Source organism: Pleuronectes platessa, unplaced genomic scaffold (assembly GCF_947347685.1).
Source record: "Pleuronectes platessa unplaced genomic scaffold, fPlePla1.1 scaffold_29, whole genome shotgun sequence".
Lineage (NCBI taxonomy): Eukaryota > Metazoa > Chordata > Actinopteri > Pleuronectiformes > Pleuronectidae > Pleuronectes > Pleuronectes platessa.
In genome coordinates, this window is record NW_026519188.1 from 326341 (window position 1) to 348096 (window position 21756).

The window sequence follows — 21756 nt, forward strand, 5'->3', positions numbered from 1 at the left end:
TTTTTTGTAAAAATGTTTTAATATTATTTTTATTTATGTGCGCAGCAGGATGTGTGCCGCAGGATGTGCGCCCCACAGAATTTGCGCCCCACAGGATGTGCAAGCAAGGTTTTTTATTAGTTATATTTAAATATTTTTTTTTGTAAAAATGTTTTAATATTATTTTTATTTATGTGCGCAGCAGGATGTGCGCCCCACAGAATTTGCGCCCCACAGGATGTGCAAGGACAGTTTTTTATTAATTTGATTTAAAAAAAAAAAATTGTAATTTGTTTTTAATATTATTTTTATTTATGTGCGCAGCAGGATGTGCGCCGCAGGATGTGCGCCCCACAGAATTTGCGCCCCACAGGATGTGCAAGGACAGTTTTTTTTATTAATTTGATTTAAATATTTTTTTTTGTAAAAATGTTTTAATATTATTTTTATTTATGTGCGCAGCAGGATGTGCGCCGCAGGATGTGCGCCCCACAGAATTTGCGCCCCACAGGATGTGCAAGCACAGTTTTTTTATTAATTTGATTTAAAAAAAAAAAAATTGTAAATTGTTTTTAATATTATTTTTATTAATGTGCGCAGCTGGATGTGCGCCGCACAGAATTTGCGCCCCACAGGATGTGCAAGCACAGTTTTTTTATTAATTTGATTTAAAAAAAAAATTGTAATTTGTTTTTAATATTATTTTTATTTATGTGCACACCTGGATGTGCTCCTCAGGATGTGTGCCCCACAGAATTTGCGCCCCACAGGATGTGCGAGCACAGTTTTTTTATTAATTTGATTTACATATTTTTTTTTGTAAAAATGTTTTAATATTATTTTTATTTATGTGCGCAGTAGGATGTGCGCTCCACAGAATTTGCGCCCCACAGGATGTGCAACCACAGTTTTTTTATTAATTTGATTTAAATATATTTTTTTGTAAAAATGTTTTAATATTATTTTTATTTATGTGCGCATCAGGATGTGCGCCCCACAGAATTTGCGCCCCACACGATGTGCAAGCACAGTTTTTTTATTAATTTGATTTAAAAAAAAAAAAATGTAATTTGTTTTTAATATTATTTTTATTTATGTGCGCAGCAGGATGTGCGCCCCACAGAATTTGCGCCCCACAGGATGTGCAAGCACAGTTTTTTTATTAATTTGATTTAAAAAAAAAAAAATGTAATTTGTTTTTAATATTATTTTTATTTATGTGCGCAGCAGGATGTGCGCCCCACAGAATTTGCGCCCCACAGGATGTGCAAGCACAGTTTTTTTATTAATTTGATTTAAATATTTTTTTTTGTAAAAATGTTTTAACATTATTTTTATTTATATGCGCAGCAGGATGTGCGCCGCAGGATTTGCGCCCCACAGAATTTGCGCCCCACAGAATGTGCAAGCACAGTTTTTTTATTAATTTGATTTAAATATATTTTTTTTGTAAAAATATTTTAATATTATTTTTATTTCATGTGCGCAGCAGGATGTGCGCTTCAGGATGTGCGCCCCACAGAATTTGCGCCCTACAGGATGTGCAAGCACAGTTTTTTTATTAATTTGATTTAAATATTTTTTTTTGTAAAAATATTTTGATATTATTTTTATTTCATGTGCGCAGCAGGATGTGCGCTTCAGGATGTGCGCCCCACAGAATTTGCACCCTACAGGATGTGCAAGCACAGGTTTTTTATTAATTTGATTTAAATATTTTTTTTTGTAAAGATGTTTTAATATTATTATTATTATTAATGTGCGCAGCAGGATGTGCGCCGCAGGATGTGCGCCCCACAGAATTTGCGCCACACAGGATGTGCAACCACAGTTTTTTATTAATTTGATTTAAATATTTTTTTCTGTAAAAATGTTTTAATATTATTTTTATTTATGTGCGCAGCAGGATGTGCGCCCCACAGAATTTGCGCCCCACAGGATGTGCAAGCACAGTTTTTTTATTAATTTGATTTAAAAAAAAATAATTGTAAATTGTTTTTAATATTATTTTTATTTATGTGCGCAGCAGGATGTGCGCCGCAGGATGTGCGCCCCACATAATTTGCGCCCCTAAGGATGTGCAAGCACAGTTTTTTTATTAATTTGATTTAAATATTTTTTTTTGTAAAAATGTTTTAATATTATTTTTATTTATGTGCGCAGCAGGATGTGTGCCGCAGGATGTGCGCCCCACAGAATTTGCGCCCCACAGGATGTGCAAGCAAGGTTTTTTATTAGTTATATTTAAATATTTTTTTTTGTAAAAATGTTTTAATATTATTTTTATTTATGTGCGCAGCAGGATGTGCGCCCCACAGAATTTGCGCCCCACAGGATGTGCAAGGACAGTTTTTTATTAATTTGATTTAAAAAAAAAAAATTGTAATTTGTTTTTAATATTATTTTTATTTATGTGCGCAGCAGGATGTGCGCCGCAGGATGTGCGCCCCACAGAATTTGCGCCCCACAGGATGTGCAAGCACAGTTTTTTTATTAATTTGATTTAAATATTTTTTTTTGTAAAAATGTTTTAATATTATTTGTATTAATGTGCGCAGCTGGATGTGCGCCGCAGGATGTGCGCCCCACAGAATTTGCGCCCCACAGGATGTGCAAGCACAGTTTTTTTATTAATTTGATTTAAATATTTTTTTTTGTAAAAATGTTTTAATATTATTTTTATTTATGATCGCAGCAGGATGTGCGCAGCAGGATGTGCGCCCCACAGAATTTGCGCCCCACAGGATGTTCAAGCACAGTTTTTTTATTAATTTGATTTAAAAAAAAATAATTGTAAATTGTTTTTAATATTATTTTTATTTATGTGCGCAGCAGGATGTGCGCCGCAGGATGTGCGCCCCACATAATTTGCGCCCCACAGGATGTGCAAGCACAGTTTTTTATTAATTTGATTTAAATATTTTTTTTTGTAAAAATGTTTTAATATTATTTTTATTTATGTGCGCAGCAGGATGTGCGCCGCATGATGTGCGCCCCACATAATTTTCGCCCCACAGGATGTGCAAGCACAGTTTTTTTATTAATTTAATTTAAATATTTTTTTTGTAAAAATGTTTTAATATTATTTTTATTTATGTGCGCAGCAGGATGTGCGCCGCAGGATGTGCGCCCCACAGAATTTGCGCCCCACAGGATGTGCAAGCACAGTTTTTTTATTAATTTGATTTTAATATATTTTTTTGTAAAAATGTTTTAATATTATTTTTATTTATGTGCGCAACAGGATGTGCGCCGCATGATGTGCGCCCCACATAATTTTCGCCCCACAGGATGTGCAAGCACAGTTTTTTTATTAATTTGATTTAAATATTTTTTTTTGTAAAAATGTTTTAATATTATTTTTATTTATGTGCGCAGCAGGATGTGCGCCGCAGTCTGTGCGCCCCACATAATTTGCGCCCCACAGGATGTGCAACCACAGTTTTTTATTAATTTGATTTAAAAAAAAAATTGTAATTTGTTTTTAATATTATTTTTATTTATGTGCGCAGCAGGATGTGCGCCGCAGGATGTGCGCCCCACAGAATTTGCGCCCCACAGGATGTGCAAGGACAGTTTTTTTATTAATTTGATTTAAAAAAAAAATTGTAAATTTTTTTTAATTTCATTTTTATTCATGTGCGCAGCAGGATGTGCGCCCCACAGGATGTGCAAGGACAGTTTTTTTATTAATTTGATTTAAAAAAAAATAATTGTAAATTGTTTTTAATATTATTTTTATTTATGTGCGCAGCAGGATGTGCGCCGCAGGATGTGCGCCCCACATAATTTGCGCCCCTAAGGATGTGCAAGCACAGTTTTTTTATTAATTTGATTTAAATATTTTTTTTTGTAAAAATGTTTTAATATTATTTTTATTTATGTGCGCAGCAGGATGTGTGCCGCAGGATGTGCGCCCCACAGAATTTGCGCCCCACAGGATGTGCAAGCAAGGTTTTTTATTAGTTATATTTAAATATTTTTTTTTGTAAAAATGTTTTAATATTATTTTTATTTATGTGCGCAGCAGGATGTGCGCCCCACAGAATTTGCGCCCCACAGGATGTGCAAGGACAGTTTTTTTATTAATTTGATTTAAAAAAAAAAAATTGTAATTTGTTTTTAATATTATTTTTATTTATGTGCGCAGCAGGATGTGCGCTGCATGATGTGCGCCCCACATAATTTGCGCCCCACAGGATGAGCAAGCACAGTTTTTTTATTAATTTGATTTAAAAAAAAAAAATGTAAAAATGTTTTAATATTATTTTTATTTATGTGCGCAGCAGGATGTGTGCCGCAGGATGTGCGCCCCACAGAATTTGCGCCCCACAGGATGTGCAAGGACAGTTTTTTTATTAATTTGATTTAAAAAAAAAAAATTGTAATTTGTTTTTAATATTATTTTTATTTATGTGCGCAGCAGGATGTGCGCCGCAGGATGTGCGCCCCACAGAATTTGCGCCCCACAGGATGTGCAAGCACAGTTTTTTTATTAATTTGATTTAAATATTTTTTTTTGTAAAAATGTTTTAATATTATTTGTATTAATGTGCGCAGCTGGATGTGCGCCGCAGGATGTGCGCCCCACAGAATTTGCGCCCCACAGGATGTGCAAGCACAGTTTTTTTATTAATTTGATTTAAATATTTTTTTTTGTAAAAATGTTTTAACATTATTTTTATTTATATGCGCAGCAGGATGTGCGCCGCAGGATGTGCGCCCCACAGAATTTGAGCCCCACAGGATGTGCAAGCACAGTTTTTTTATTAATTTGATTTAAATATTTTTTTTTGTAAAAATGTTTTAATATTATTTTTATTTATGATCGCAGCAGGATGTGCGCAGCAGGATGTGCGCCCCACAGAATTTGCGCCCCACAGGATGTTCAAGCACAGTTTTTTTATTAATTTGATTTAAAAAAAAATAATTGTAAATTGTTTTTAATATTATTTTTATTTATGTGCGCAGCAGGATGTGCGCCGCAGGATGTGCGCCCCACATAATTTGCGGCCCACAGGATGTGCAACCACAGTTTTTTATTAATTTGATTTAAATATTTTTTTTTGTAAAAATGTTTTAATATTATTTTTATTTATGTGCGCAGCAGGATGTGCGCCGCAGGATGTGCGCCCCACATAATTTGCGCCCCACAGGATGTGCAAGCACAGTTTTTTTATTAATCTGATTTAAATATTTTTTTTTGTAAAAATGTTTTAATATTATTTTTATTTATGTGCGCAGCAGGATGTGCGCCGCAGGATGTGCGCCCCACAGAATTTGCGCCACACAGGATGTGCAAGGACAGTTTTTTTATTAATTTGATTTAAAAAAAAAAATTGTAATTTGTTTTTAATATTATTTTTATTTATGTGCGCAGCAGGATGTGCGCCGCAGGATGTGCGCCCCACAGAATTTGCGCCCCACAGGATGTGCAAGCACAGTTTTTTTATTAATTTGATTTAAATATTTTTTTTTGTAAAAATGTTTTAATATTATTTTTATTTATGTGCGCAGCAGGATGTGCGCCGCAGGATGTGCGCCCCACAGAATTTGCGCCCCACAGGATGTGCAAGGACAGTTTTTTTATTAATTTGATTTAAATATTTTTTTTGTAAAAATGTTTTAATATCATTTTTATTTATGTGCGCAGCAGGATGTGCGCCGCAGAATGTGCGCCCCTCAGAATTTGCGCCCCACAGGATGTGCAAGCACAGTTTTTTTATTAATTTGATTTAAATATTTTTTTTTGTAAAAATGTTTTAATATTATTTTTATTTATGTGCGCAGCAGGATGTGCGCCGCATGATGTGCGCCCCACATAATTTTCGCCCCACAGGATGTGCAAGCACAGTTTTTTTATTAATTTGATTTAAATATTTTTTTTTGTAAAAATGTTTTAATATTATTTGTATTAATGTGCGCAGCTGGATGTGCGCCGCAGGATGTGCGCCCCACAGAATTTGCGCCCCACAGGATGTGCAAGCACAGTTTTTTTATTAATTTGATTTAAATATTTTTTTTTGTAAAAATGTTTTAATATTATTTTTATTTATGTGCGCAGCAGGATGTGCGCCGCATGATGTGCGCCCCACATAATTTTCGCCCCACAGGATGTGCAAGCACAGTTTTTTTATTAATTTGATTTAAATATTTTTTTTTGTAAAAATGTTTTAATATTATTTTTATTTATGTGCGCAGCAGGATGTGCGCCGCAGGATGTGCGCCCCACAGAATTTGCGCCCCACAGGATGTGCAAGCACAGTTTTTTTATTAATTTGATTTAAATATTTTTTTTTGTAAAAATATTTTAATATTATTATTATTTTATGTGCGCAGCAGGATGTGCGCTTCAGGATGTGCGCCCCACAGAATTTGCGCCCTACAGGATGAGCAAGCACAGTTTTTTTATTAATTGTTTTAAATATTTTTTTTGTAAAGATGTTTTAATATTATTTTTATCTATGTGCGCAGCAGGATGTGCGCCGCAGTCTGTGCGCCCCACATAATTTGCGGCCCACAGGATGTGCAACCACAGTTTTTTATTAATTTGATTTAAATATTTTTTTTTGTAAAAATGTTTTAATATTATTTTTATTTATGTGCGCAGCAGGATGTGCGCCGCAGGATGTGCGCCCCACATAATTTGCGCCCCACAGGATGTGCAAGCACAGTTTTTTTATTAATCTGATTTAAATATTTTTTTTTGTAAAAATGTTTTAATATTATTTTTATTTATGTGCGCAGCAGGATGTGCGCCGCAGGATGTGCGCCCCACAGAATTTGCGCCACACAGGATGTGCAAGGACAGTTTTTTTATTAATTTGATTTAAAAAAAAAAATTGTAATTTGTTTTTAATATTATTTTTATTTATGTGCGCAGCAGGATGTGCGCCGCAGGATGTGCGCCCCACAGAATTTGCGCCCCACAGGATGTGCAAGCACAGTTTTTGTATTAATTTGATTTAAATACATTTTTTTGTAAAAATATTTTAATATTATTTTTATTTTATGTGCGCAGCAGGATGTGCGCTTCAGTATGTGCGCCCCACAGAATTTGCGCCCTACAGGATGTGCAAGCACAGTTTTTTTATTAATTGTTTTAAATATTTTTTTTGTAAAGATGTTTTAATATTATTTTTATCTATGTGCGCAGCAGGATGTGCGCCGCAGTCTGTGCGCCCCACATCATTTGCGCCCCACAGGATGTGCAACCACAGTTTTTTATTAATTTGATTTAAATATTTTTTTCTGTAAAAATGTTTTAATATTATTTTTATTTATGTGCGCAGCAGGATGTGCGCCGCATGATGTGCGCCCCACATAATTTGCGCCCCACAGGATGTGCAAGCACAGTTTTTGTATTAATTTGATTTAAATATATTTTTTTGTAAAAATGTTTTAATATTATTTTTATTTATGTGCGCAGCAGGATGTGCGCCGCAGGATGTGCGCCCCACAGAATTTGCGCCCCACAGAATTTGCGCCCCACAGAATTTGCGCCCCACAGGATGTGCAAGCACAGTTTTTTTATTAATTTGATTTAAATATTTTTTTTTGTAAAAATGTTTTAATATTATTTTTATTTATGTGCGCAGCAGGATGTGCGCCCCACAGAATTTGCGCCCCACAGGATGTGCAAGGACAGTTTTTTTATTAATTTGATTTAAAAAAAAAAAATTGTAATTTGTTTTTAATATTATTTTTATTTATGTGCGCAGCAGGATGTGCGCCGCATGATGTGCGCCCCACATAATTTGCGCCCCACAGGATGAGCAAGCACAGTTTTTTTATTAATTTGATTTAAAAAAAAAAATGTAAAAATGTTTTAATATTATTTTTATTTATGTGCGCAGCAGGATGTGTGCCGCAGGATGTGCGCCCCACAGAATTTGCGCCCCACAGGATGTGCAAGCACAGTTTTTTTATTAATTTGATTTAAATATTTTTTTTTGTAAAAATGTTTTAACATTATTTTTATTTATATGCGCAGCAGGATGTGCGCCGCAGGATGTGCGCCCCACAGAATTTGCGCCCCACAGGATGTGCAAGCACAGTTTTTTTAATAATTTGATTTAAATATTTTTTTTTGTAAAAATGTTTTAATATTATTTTTATTTATGATCGCAGCAGGATGTGCGCAGCAGGATGTGCGCCCCACAGAATTTGCGCCCCACAGGATGTTCAAGCACAGTTTTTTTATTAATTTGATTTAAAAAAAAATAATTGTAAATTGTTTTTAATATTATTTTTATTTACGTGCGCAGCAGGATGTGCGCCGCAGGATATGCGCCCCACATAATTTGCCCCCCACAGGATGTGCAAGCACAGTCTTTTTATTAATTTGATTTAAATATTTTTTTTTGTAAAAATGTTTTAATATTATTTTTATTTATGTGCGCAGCAGGATGTGCGCCGCAGGATGTGCGCCCCACAGAATTTGCGCCACACAGGATGTGCAAGGACAGTTTTTTTATTAATTTGATTTAAAAAAAAAAATTGTAATTTGTTTTTAATATTATTTTTATTTATGTGCGCAGCAGGATGTGCGCCGTAGGATGTGCTCCCCACAGAATTTGCGCCCCACAGGATGTGCAAGCACAGTTTTTTTATTAATTTGATTTAAATATTTTTTTTTGTAAAAATGTTTTAATATTATTTTTATTTATGTGCGCAGCAGGATGTGCGCCGCAGGATGTGCGCCCCACAGAATTTGCGCCCCACAGGATGTGCAAGGACAGTTTTTTTATTAATTTGATTTAAATATTTTTTTTGTAAAAATGTTTTAATATCATTTTTATTTATGTGCGCAGCAGGATGTGCGCCGCAGAATGTGCGCCCCTCAGAATTTGCGCCCCACAGGATGTGCAAGCACAGTTTTTTTATTAATTTGATTTAAATATTTTTTTTTGTAAAAATGTTTTAATATTATTTTTATTCATGTGCGCAGCAGGATTTGCGCCGCAGGATGTGCGCCCCACAGAATTTGCGCCCCACAGGATGTGCAAGCACAGTTTTTGTATTAATTTGATTTAAATACATTTTTTTGTAAAAATATTTTAATATTATTTTTATTTTATGTGCGCAGCAGGATGTGCGCTTCAGTATGTGCGCCCCACAGAATTTGCGCCCTACAGGATGTGCAAGCACAGTTTTTTTATTAATTTGATTTAATTATTTTTTTTTGTAAAAATGTTTTAATATTATTATTATTAATGTGCGCAGATGGATGTGCGCCGCATGATGTGCGCCCCACATAATTTGCGCCCCACAGGATGAGCAAGCACAGTTTTTTTATTAATTGTTTTAAATATTTTTTTTGTAAAGATGTTTTAATATTATTTTTATCTATGTGCGCAGCAGGATGTGCGCCGCAGTCTGTGCGCCCCACATCATTTGCGCCCCACAGGATGTGCAACCACAGTTTTTTATTAATTTGATTTAAATATTTTTTTCTGTAAAAATGTTTTAATATTATTTTTATTTATGTGCGCAGCAGGATGTGCGCCGCATGATGTGCGCCCCACATAATTTGCGCCCCACAGGATGTGCAAGCACAGTTTTTGTATTAATTTGATTTAAATATATTTTTTTGTAAAAATGTTTTAATATTATTTTTATTTATGTGCGCAGCAGGATGTGCGCCGCAGGATGTGCGCCCCACAGAATTTGCGCCCCACAGAATTTGCGCCCCACAGGATGTGCAAGCACAGTTTTTTTATTAATTTGATTTAAATATTTTTTTTTGTAAAAATGTTTTAATATTATTTTTATTTATGTGCGCAGCAGGATGTGCGCCGCAGGATGTGCGGACCACAGAATTTGCGCCCCACAGGATGTGCAAGCAAGGTTTTTTATTAGTTATATTTAAATATTTTTTTTTGTAAAAATGTTTTAATATTATTTTTATTTATGATCGCAGCAGGATGTGCGCAGCAGGATGTGCGCCCCACAGAATTTGCGCCCCACAGGATGTTCAAGCACAGTTTTTTTATTAATTTGATTTAAAAAAAAATAATTGTAAATTGTTTTTAATATTATTTTTATTTATGTGCGCAGCAGGATGTGCGCCGCAGGATGTGCGCCCCACATAATTTGGCCCCCACAGGATGTGCAAGCACAGTCTTTTTATTAATTTGATTTAAATATTTTTTTTTGTAAAAATGTTTTAATATTATTTTTATTTATGTGCGCAGCAGGATGTGCGCCGCAGTATGTGCGCCACACAGGATGTGCAAGGACAGTTTTTTTATTAATTTGATTTAAAAAAAAAAATTGTAATTTGTTTTTAATATTATTTTTATTTATGTGCGCAGCAGGATGTGCGCCGCAGGATGTGCGCCCCACAGAATTTGCGCCCCACAGGATGTGCAAGCACAGTTTTTTTATTAATTTGATTTAAATATTTTTTTTTGTAAAAATGTTTTAATATTATTTTTATTTATGTGCGCAGCAGGATGTGCGCCGCAGGATGTGCGCCCCACAGAATTTGCGCCCCACAGGATGTGCAAGGACAGTTTTTTTATTAATTTGATTTAAATATTTTTTTTGTAAAAATGTTTTAATATCATTTTTATTTATGTGCGCAGCAGGATGTGCGCCGCAGAATGTGCGCCCCTCAGAATTTGCGCCCCACAGGATGTGCAAGCACAGTTTTTTTATTAATTTGATTTAAATATTTTTTTTTGTAAAAATGTTTTAATATTATTTTTATTCATGTGCGCAGCAGGATTTGCGCCGCAGGATGTGCGCCCCACAGAATTTGCGCCCCACAGGATGTGCAAGCACAGTTTTTGTATTAATTTGATTTAAATACATTTTTTTGTAAAAATATTTTAATATTATTTTTATTTTATGTGCGCAGCAGGATGTGCGCTTCAGTATGTGCGCCCCACAGAATTTGCGCCCTACAGGATGTGCAAGCACAGTTTTTTTATTAATTTGATTTAATTATTTTTTTTTGTAAAAATGTTTTAATATTATTATTATTAATGTGCGCAGATGGATGTGCGCCGCATGATGTGCGCCCCACATAATTTGCGCCCCACAGGATGAGCAAGCACAGTTTTTTTATTAATTGTTTTAAATATTTTTTTTGTAAAGATGTTTTAATATTATTTTTATCTATGTGCGCAGCAGGATGTGCGCCGCAGTCTGTGCGCCCCACATCATTTGCGCCCCACAGGATGTGCAACCACAGTTTTTTATTAATTTGATTTAAATATTTTTTTCTGTAAAAATGTTTTAATATTATTTTTATTTATGTGCGCAGCAGGATGTGCGCCGCATGATGTGCGCCCCACATAATTTGCGGCCCACAGGATGTGCAAGCACAGTTTTTGTATTAATTTGATTTAAATATATTTTTTTGTAAAAATGTTTTAATATTATTTTTATTTATGTGCGCAGCAGGATGTGCGCCGCAGGATGTGCGCCCCACAGAATTTGCGCCCCACAGAATTTGCGCCCCACAGGATGTGCAAGCACAGTTTTTTTTATTAATTTGATTTAAATATTTTTTTTTGTAAAAATGTTTTAATATTATTTTTATTTATGTGCGCAGCAGGATGTGCGCCGCAGGATGTGCGGACCACAGAATTTGCGCCCCACAGGATGTGCAAGCAAGGTTTTTTATTAGTTATATTTAAATATTTTTTTTTGTAAAAATGTTTTAATATTATTTTTATTCATGATCGCAGCAGGATGTGCGCAGCAGGATGTGCGCCCCACAGAATTTGCGCCCCACAGGATGTTCAAGCACAGTTTTTTTATTAATTTGATTTAAAAAAAAATAATTGTAAATTGTTTTTAATATTATTTTTATTTATGTGCGCAGCAGGATGTGCGCCGCAGGATGTGCGCCCCACATAATTTGGCCCCCACAGGATGTGCAAGCACAGTCTTTTTATTAATTTGATTTAAATATTTTTTTTTGTAAAAATGTTTTAATATTATTTTTATTTATGTGCGCAGCAGGATGTGCGCCGCAGTATGTGCGCCACACAGGATGTGCAAGGACAGTTTTTTTATTAATTTGATTTAAAAAAAAAAATTGTAATTTGTTTTTAATATTATTTTTATTTATGTGCGCAGCAGGATGTGCGCCGCAGGATGTGCGCCCCACAGAATTTGCGCCCCACAGGATGTGCAAGCACAGTTTTTTTATTAATTTGATTTAAATATTTTTTTTTGTAAAAATGTTTTAATATTATTTTTATTTATGTGCGCAGCAGGATGTGCGCCGCAGGATGTGCGCCCCACAGAATTTGCGCCCCACAGGATGTGCAAGGACAGTTTTTTTATTAATTTGATTTAAATATTTTTTTTTGTAAAAATGTTTTAATATTATTTTTATTCATGTGCGCAGCAGGATTTGCGCCGCAGGATGTGCGCCCCACAGAATTTGCGCCCCACAGGATGTGCAAGCACAGTTTTTGTATTAATTTGATTTAAATACATTTTTTTGTAAAAATATTTTAATATTATTTTTATTTTATGTGCGCAGCAGGATGTGCGCTTCAGTATGTGCGCCCCACAGAATTTGCGCCCTACAGGATGTGCAAGCACAGTTTTTTTATTAATTTGATTTAATTATTTTTTTTTGTAAAAATGTTTTAATATTATTATTATTAATGTGCGCAGATGGATGTGCGCAACATGATGTGCGCCCCACATAATTTGCGCCCCACAGGATGAGCAAGCACAGTTTTTTTATTAATTGTTTTAAATATTTTTTTTGTAAAGATGTTTTAATATTATTTTTATCTATGTGCGCAGCAGGATGTGCGCCGCATGATGTGCGCCCCACATAATTTGCGCCCCACAGGATGTGCAAGCACAGTTTTTTTATTAATTTGATTTAAATATTTTTTTTTGTAAAAATGTTTTAATATTATTTTTATTTATGTGCGCAGCAGGATGTGCGCCGCAGGATGTGCGGACCACAGAATTTGCGCCCCACAGGATGTGCAAGCAAGGTTTTTTATTAGTTATATTTAAATATTTTTTTTTGTAAAAATGTTTTAATATTATTTTTATTTATGATCGCAGCAGGATGTGCGCAGCAGGATGTGCGCCCCACAGAATTTGCGCCCCACAGGATGTTCAAGCACAGTTTTTTTATTAATTTGATTTAAAAAAAAATAATTGTAAATTGTTTTTAATATTATTTTTATTTATGTGCGCAGCAGGATGTGCGCCGCAGGATGTGCGCCCCACATAATTTGGCCCCCACAGGATGTGCAAGCACAGTCTTTTTATTAATTTGATTTAAATATTTTTTTTTGTAAAAATGTTTTAATATTATTTTTATTTATGTGCGCAGCAGGATGTGCGCCGCAGGATGTGCGCCCCACAGAATTTGCGCCACACAGGATGTGCAAGGACAGTTTTTTTATTAATTTGATTTAAAAAAAAAAAATTGTAATTTGTTTTTAATATTATTTTTATTTATGTGCGCAGCAGGATGTGCGCCGCAGGATGTGCGCCCCACAGAATTTGCGCCCCACAGGATGTGCAAGCACAGTTTTTTTATTAATTTGATTTAAATATTTTTTTTTGTAAAAATGTTTTAATATTATTTTTATTTATGTGCGCAGCAGGATGTGCGCCGCAGGATGTGCGCCCCACAGAATTTGCGCCCCACAGGATGTGCAAGGACAGTTTTTTTATTAATTTGATTTAAATATTTTTTTTTGTAAAAATGTTTTAATATCATTTTTATTTATGTGCGCAGCAGGATGTGCGCCGCAGAATGTGCGCCCCTCAGAATTTGCGCCCCACAGGATGTGCAAGCACAGTTTTTTTATTAATTTGATTTAAATATTTTTTTTGTAAAAATGTTTAAATATTATTTTTATTCATGTGCGCAGCAGGATTTGCGCCGCAGGATGTGCGCCCCACAGAATTTGCGCCCCACAGGATGTGCAAGGACAGTTTTTTTATTAATTTGATTTAAAAAAAAAATTGTAATTTGTTTTTAATATTATTTTTATTTATGTGCGCAGCAGGATGTGCGCCGCAGGATTTGCGGCCCACAGAATTTGCGCCCCACAGGATGTGCAAGCACAGTTTTTTTATTAATTTGATTTAAAAAAAAAATTGTAATTTGTTTTTAATATTATTTTTATTTATGTGCGCAGCAGGATGTGCGCCGCAGTCTGTGCGCCCCACATAATTTGCGCCCCACAGGATGTGCAACCACAGTTTTTTATTAATTTGATTTAAATATTTTTTTCTGTAAAAATGTTTTAATATTATTTTTATTTATGTGCGCAGCAGGATGTGCGCCGCATGATGTGCGCCCCACATAATTTGCGCCCCACAGGATGTGCAAGCACAGTTTTTGTATTAATTTGATTTAAATATATTTTTTTGTAAAAATGTTTTAATATTATTTTTATTTATGTGCGCAGCAGGATGTGCGCCGCATGATGTGCGCCCCACATAATTTGCGCCCCACAGGATGTGCAAGCACAGTTTTTGTATTAATTTGATTTAAATATATTTTTTTGTAAAAATATTTTAATATTATTTTTATTTTATGTGCGCAGCAGGATGTGCGCTTCAGTATGTGCGCCCCACAGAATTTGCGCCCTACAGGATGTGCAAGCACAGTTTTTTTATTAATTTGATTTAATTATTTTTTTTTGTAAAAATGTTTTAATATTATTATTATTAATGTGCGCAGATGGATGTGCGCCGCATGATTTGCGCCCCACATAATTTGCGCCCCACAGGATGAGCAAGCACAGTTTTTTATTAATTGTTTTAAATATTTTTTTTGTAAAGATGTTTTAATATTATTTTTATCTATGTGCGCAGCAGGATGTGCGCCGCAGGATGTGCGCCCCACAGAATTTGCGCCCCACAGAATTTGCGGCCCACAGGATGTGCAAGGACAGTTTTTTTATTAATTTGATTTTAAAAAAAAAAATTGTAATTTGTTTTTAATATTATTTTTATTTATGTGCGCAGCAGGATGTGCGCCGCATGATGTGCGCCCCACATAATTTGCGCCCCACAGGATGAGCAAGCACAGTTTTTTTATTAATTTGATTTAAAAAAAAAAATTGTAATTTGTTTTTAATATTATTTTTATTTATGTGCGCAGCAGGATGTGCGCCGCAGGATGTGCGCCCCACAGAATTTGCGCCCCACAGGATGTGCAAGCACAGTTTTTTTATTAATTTGATTTAAATATTTTTTTTTGTAAAAATGTTTTAATATTATTTTTATTCATGTGCGCAGCAGGATTTGCGCCGCAGGATGTGCGCCCCACAGAATTTGCGCCCCACAGGATGTGCAAGGACAGTTTTTTTATTAATTTGATTTAAAAAAAAAATTGTAATTTGTTTTTAATATTATTTTTATTTATGTGCGCAGCAGGATGTGCGCCGCAGGATTTGCGGCCCACAGAATTTGCGCCCCACAGGATGTGCAAGCACAGTTTTTTTATTAATTTGATTTAAAAAAAAAATTGTAATTTGTTTTTAATATTATTTTTATTTATGTGCGCAGCAGGATGTGCGCCGCAGGATGTGCGCCCCACAGAATTTGCGCCCCACAGGATGTGCAAGGACAGTTTTTTTATTAATTTGATTTAAATATTTTTTTTGTAAAAATGTTTTAATATCATTTTTATTTATGTGCGCAGCAGGATGTGCGCCGCAGAATGTGCGCCCCTCAGAATTTGCGCCCCACAGGATGTGCAAGCACAGTTTTTTTATTAATTTGATTTAAATATTTTTTTTTGTAAAAATGTTTTAATATTATTTTTATTCATGTGCGCAGCAGGATTTGCGCCGCAGGATGTGCGCCCCACAGAATTTGCGCCCCACAGGATGTGCAAGGACAGTTTTTTTATTAATTTGATTTAAAAAAAAAATTGTAATTTGTTTTTAATATTATTTTTATTTATGTGCGCAGCAGGATGTGCGCCGCAGGATTTGCGGCCCACAGAATTTGCGCCCCACAGGATGTGCAAGCACAGTTTTTTTATTAATTTGATTTAAAAAAAAAATTGTAATTTGTTTTTAATATTATTTTTATTTATGTGCGCAGCAGGATGTGCGCCGCAGTCTGTGCGCCCCACATAATTTGCGCCCCACAGGATGTGCAACAACAGTTTTTTATTAATTTGATTTAAATATTTTTTTCTGTAAAAATGTTTTAATATTATTTTTATTTATGTGCGCAGCAGGATGTGCGCCGCATGATGTGCGCCCCACATAATTTGCGCCCCACAGGATGTGCAAGCACAGTTTTTGTATTAATTTGATTTAAATATATTTTTTTGTAAAAATGTTTTAATATTATTTTTATTTATGTGCGCAGCAGGATGTGCGCCGCATGATGTGCGCCCCACATAATTTTCGCCCCACAGGATGTGCAAGCACAGTTTTTTTATTAATTTGATTTAAATATTTTTTTTTGTAAAAATGTTTTAATATTATTTTTATTTATGTGCGCAGCAGGATGTGCGCCGCAGTCTGTGCGCCCCACATAATTTGCGCCCCACAGGATGTGCAACCACAGTTTTTTATTAATTTGATTTAAAAAAAAAATTGTAATTTGTTTTTAATATTATTTTTATTTATGTGCGCAGCAGGATGTGCGCCGCAGGATGTGCGCCCCACATAATTTGGCCCCCACAGGATGTGCAAGCACAGTCTTTTTATTAATTTGATTTAAATATTTTTTTTTGTAAAAATGTTTTAATATTATTTTTATTTATGTGCGCAGCAGGATGTGCGCCGCAGGATGTGCGCCCCACAGAATTTGCGCCACACAGGATGTGCAAGGACAGTTTTTTTATTAATTTGATTTAAAAAAAAAAAATTGTAATTTGTTTTTAATATTATTTTTATTTATGTGCGCAGCAGGATGTGCGCCGCAGGATGTGCGCCCCACAGAATTTGCGCCCCACAGGATGTGCAAGCACAGTTTTTTTATTAATTTGATTTAAATATTTTTTTTTGTAAAAATGTTTTAATATTATTTTTATTTATGTGCGCAGCAGGATGTGCGCCGCAGGATGTGCGCCCCACAGAATTTGCGCCCCACAGGATGTGCAAGGACAGTTTTTTTATTAATTTGATTTAAATATTTTTTTTGTAAAAATGTTTTAATATCATTTTTATTTATGTGCGCAGCAGGATGTTCGCCGCAGAATGTGCGCCCCTCAGAATTTGCGCCCCACAGGATGTGCAAGCACAGTTTTTTTATTAATTTGATTTAAATATTTTTTTTTGTAAAAATGTTTTAATATTATTTTTATTCATGTGCGCAGCAGGATTTGCGCCGCAGGATGTGCGCCCCACAGAATTTGCGCCCCACAGGATGTGCAAGGACAGTTTTTTTATTAATTTGATTTAAAAAAAAAATTGTAATTTGTTTTTAATATTATTTTTATTTATTTGCGCAGCAGGATGTGCGCCGCAGGATTTGCGGCCCACAGAATTTGCGCCCCACAGGATGTGCAAGCACAGTTTTTTTATTAATTTGATTTAAAAAAAAAATTGTAATTTGTTTTTAATATTATTTTTATTTATGTGCGCAGCAGGATGTGCGCCGCAGTCTGTGCGCCCCACATAATTTGCGCCCCACAGGATGTGCAACCACAGTTTTTTATTAATTTGATTTAAATATTTTTTTCTGTAAAAATGTTTTAATATTATTTTTATTTATGTGCGCAGCAGGATGTGCGCCGCATGATGTGCGCCCCACATAATTTGCGCCCCACAGGATGTGCAAGCACAGTTTTTGTATTAATTTGATTTAAATATATTTTTTTGTAAAAATGTTTTAATATTATTTTTATTTATGTGCGCAGCAGGATGTGCGCCGCATGATGTGCGCCCCACATAATTTGCGCCCCACAGGATGTGCAAGCACAGTTTTTGTATTAATTTGATTTAAATATATTTTTTTGTAAAAATGTTTTAATATTATTTTTATTTATGTGCGCAGCAGGATGTGCGCCGCAGGATGTGCGCCCCACAGAATTTGCGCCCCACAGAATTTGCGCCCCACAGGATGTGCAAGCACAGTTTTTTTATTAATTTGATTTAAATATTTTTTTTTGTAAAAATGTTTTAATATTATTTTTATTTATGTGCGCAGCAGGATGTGCGCCGCAGGATGTGCGGACCACAGAATTTGCGCCCCACAGGATGTGCAAGCAAGGTTTTTTATTAGTTATATTTAAATATTTTTTTTTGTAAAAATGTTTTAATATTATTTTTATTTATGATCGCAGCAGGATGTGCGCAGCAGGATGTGCGCCCCACAGAATTTGCGCCCCACAGGATGTTCAAGCACAGTTTTTTTATTAATTTGATTTAAAAAAAAATAATTGTAAATTGTTTTTAATATTATTTTTATTTATGTGCGCAGCAGGATGTGCGCCGCAGGATGTGCGCCCCACATAATTTGGCCCCCACAGGATGTGCAAGCACAGTCTTTTTATTAATTTGATTTAAATATTTTTTTTTGTAAAATTGTTTTAATATTATTTTTATTTATGTGCGCAGCAGGATGTGCGCCGCAGGATGTGCGCCCCACAGAATTTGCGCCACACAGGATGTGCAAGGACAGTTTTTTTATTAATTTGATTTAAAAAAAAAAAATTGTAATTTGTTTTTAATATTATTTTTATTTATGTGCGCAGCAGGATGTGCGCCGCAGGATGTGCGCCCCACAGAATTTGCGCCCCACAGGATGTGCAAGCACAGTTTTTTTATTAATTTGATTTAAATATTTTTTTTTGTAAAAATGTTTTAATATTATTTTTATTTATGTGCGCAGCAGGATGTGCGCCGCAGGATGTGCGCCCCACAGAATTTGCGCCCCACAGGATGTGCAAGGACAGTTTTTTTATTAATTTGATTTAAATATTTTTTTTGTAAAAATGTTTTAATATCATTTTTGTTTATGTGCGCAGCAGGATGTGCGCCGCAGAATGTGCGCCCCTCAGAATTTGCGCCCCACAGGATGTGCAAGCACAGTTTTTTTATTAATTTGATTTAAATACATTTTTTTGTAAAAATATTTTAATATTATTTTTATTTTATGTGCGCAGCAGGATGTGCGCTTCAGTATGTGCGCCCCACAGAATTTGCGCCCTACAGGATGTGCAAGCACAGTTTTTTTATTAATTTGATTTAATTATTTTTTTTTGTAAAAATGTTTTAATATTATTATTATTAATGTGCGCAGATGGATGTGCGCCGCATGATGTGCGCCCCACATAATTTGCGCCCCACAGGATGAGCAAGCACAGTTTTTTTATTAATTGTTTTAAATATTTTTTTTGTAAAGATGTTTTAATATTATTTTTATCTATGTGCGCAGCAGGATGTGCGCCGCAGTCTGTGCGCCCCACATCATTTGCGCCCCACAGGATGTGCAAGCACAGTTTTTGTATTAATTTGATTTAAATATATTTTTTTGTAAAAATGTTTTAATATTATTTTTATTTATGTGCGCAGCAGGATGTGCGCCGCAGGATGTGCGCCCCACAGAATTTGCGCCCCACAGAATTTGCGCCCCACAGGATGTGCAAGCACAGTTTTTTTATTAATTTGATTTAAATATTTTTTTTTGTAAAAATGTTTTAATATTATTTTTATTTATGTGCGCAGCAGGATGTGCGCCGCAGGATGTGCGGACCACAGAATTTGCGCCCCACAGGATGTGCAAGCAAGGTTTTTTATTAGTTATATTTAAATATTTTTTTTTGTAAAAATGTTTTAATATTATTTTTATTTATGATCGCAGCAGGATGTGCGCAGCAGGATGTGCGCCCCACAGAATTTGCGCCCCACAGGATGTTCAAGCACAGTTTTTTTATTAATTTGATTTAAAAAAAAATAATTGTAAATTGTTTTTAATATTATTTTTATTTATGTGCGCAGCAGGATGTGCGCCGCAGGATGTGCGCCCCACATAATTTGGCCCCCACAGGATGTGCAAGCACAGTCTTTTTATTAATTTGATTTAAATATTTTTTTTTGTAAAAATGTTTTAATATTATTTTTATTCATGTGCGCAGCAGGATTTGCGCCGCAGGATGTGCGCCCCACATAATTTGCGCCCCACAGGATGTGCAAGGACAGTTTATTTATTAATTTGATTTAAAAAAAAAAATTGTAATTTGTCTTTAACATTATTTTTATTTATGTGCGCAGCAGGATGTGCACCCCACAGAATTTGCGCCCCACAGGATGTGCAAGGACAGTTTTTTTATTAATTTGATTTAAATATATTTTTTTGTAAAAATGTTTTAATATTATTTTTATTCATGTGCGCAGCAGGATGTGCGCCGCAGGATGTGCGCCCCACAGAATTTGCGCCCCACAGGATGTGCAAGGACAGTTTTTTTATTAATTTGATTTAAATACATTTTTTTGTAAAAATGTTTTAATATTATTTTTATTCATGTGCACAGCAGGATGTGCGCCGCAGGATGTGCGCCCCACATAATTTGCGCCCCACAGGATGTGCAAGCACAGTTTTTTTATTAATTTGATTTAAAAAAAAAAACTTGTAAATTTGTTTCAATTTTATTTTTATTTATGTGCGCAGCAGGAGGTGTGCCGCAGGATGTGCGCCCCACAGAATTTGCGCCCCACAGGATGTGCAAGCACAGTTTTTTTATTAATTTGATTTAAATACATTTTTTTGTAAAAATGTTTTAATATTATTTTTATTCATGTGCACAGCAGGATGTGCGCCGCAGGATGTGCGCCCCACATAATTTGCGCCCCACAGGATGTGCAAGCACAGTTTTTTTATTAATTTGATTTAAAAAAAACAACTTGTAAATTTGTTTCAATTTTATTTTTATTTATGTGCGCAGCAGGATGTGCGCCGCAGGATGTGCGCCCCACATAATGTGCGTCCCACAGGATGTGCAAGGACAGTTTTTTTATTAATTTGATTTAAATATTTTTTTTGTAAAAATGTTTTAATATTATTTTTATTTATGTGCGCAGCAGGATGTGCGCCGCAGGATGTGCGCCCTACAGAATTTGCGCCCCACAGGATGTGCAAGCACAGTTTTTTTATTAATTTGATTTAAAAAAAAAAAAGTTAATTGTTTTTAATATTATTTTTATTAATGTGCGCAGCTGGATGTGCGCCCCACAGAATTGGCGCCCCAAAGGATGTGCAAGCACAGTTTTTTTATTAATTTGATTTAAATATTTTTTTTGTAAAAATGTTTTAATATTATTTTATTTATGTTCGCAACAGGATGTGCGCCCCACATAATTTGCACCCCACAGGATGTACAAGCACAGTTTTTTTATTAATTTGATTTAAAAAAAAAAATTGTAAATTGTTTTTAATATTATTTTTATTTATGTGCGCAGCAGGATGTGCGCCGCAGGATGTGCGCCCCACATAATTTGCGCCCCACAGGATGTGCAAGGACAGTTTATTTATTAATTTGATTTAAAAAAAAAAATTGTAATTTGTCTTTAACATTATTTTTATTTATGTGCGCAGCAGGATGTGCACCCCACAGAATTTGCGCCCCACAGGATGTGCAGGCACAGTTTTTTTATTAATTTGATTTAAAAAAAAAAACTTGTAAATTTGTTTCAATTTTATTTTTATTTATGTGCGCAGCAGGATGTGTGCCGCAGGATGTGCGCCCCACAGAATTTGCGCCCCACAGGATGTGCAAGCACAGTTTTTTTATTAATTTGATTTAAATATTTTTTTTTGTAAAAATGTTTTAATATTATTTTTATTTATGTGCGCAGCAGGATG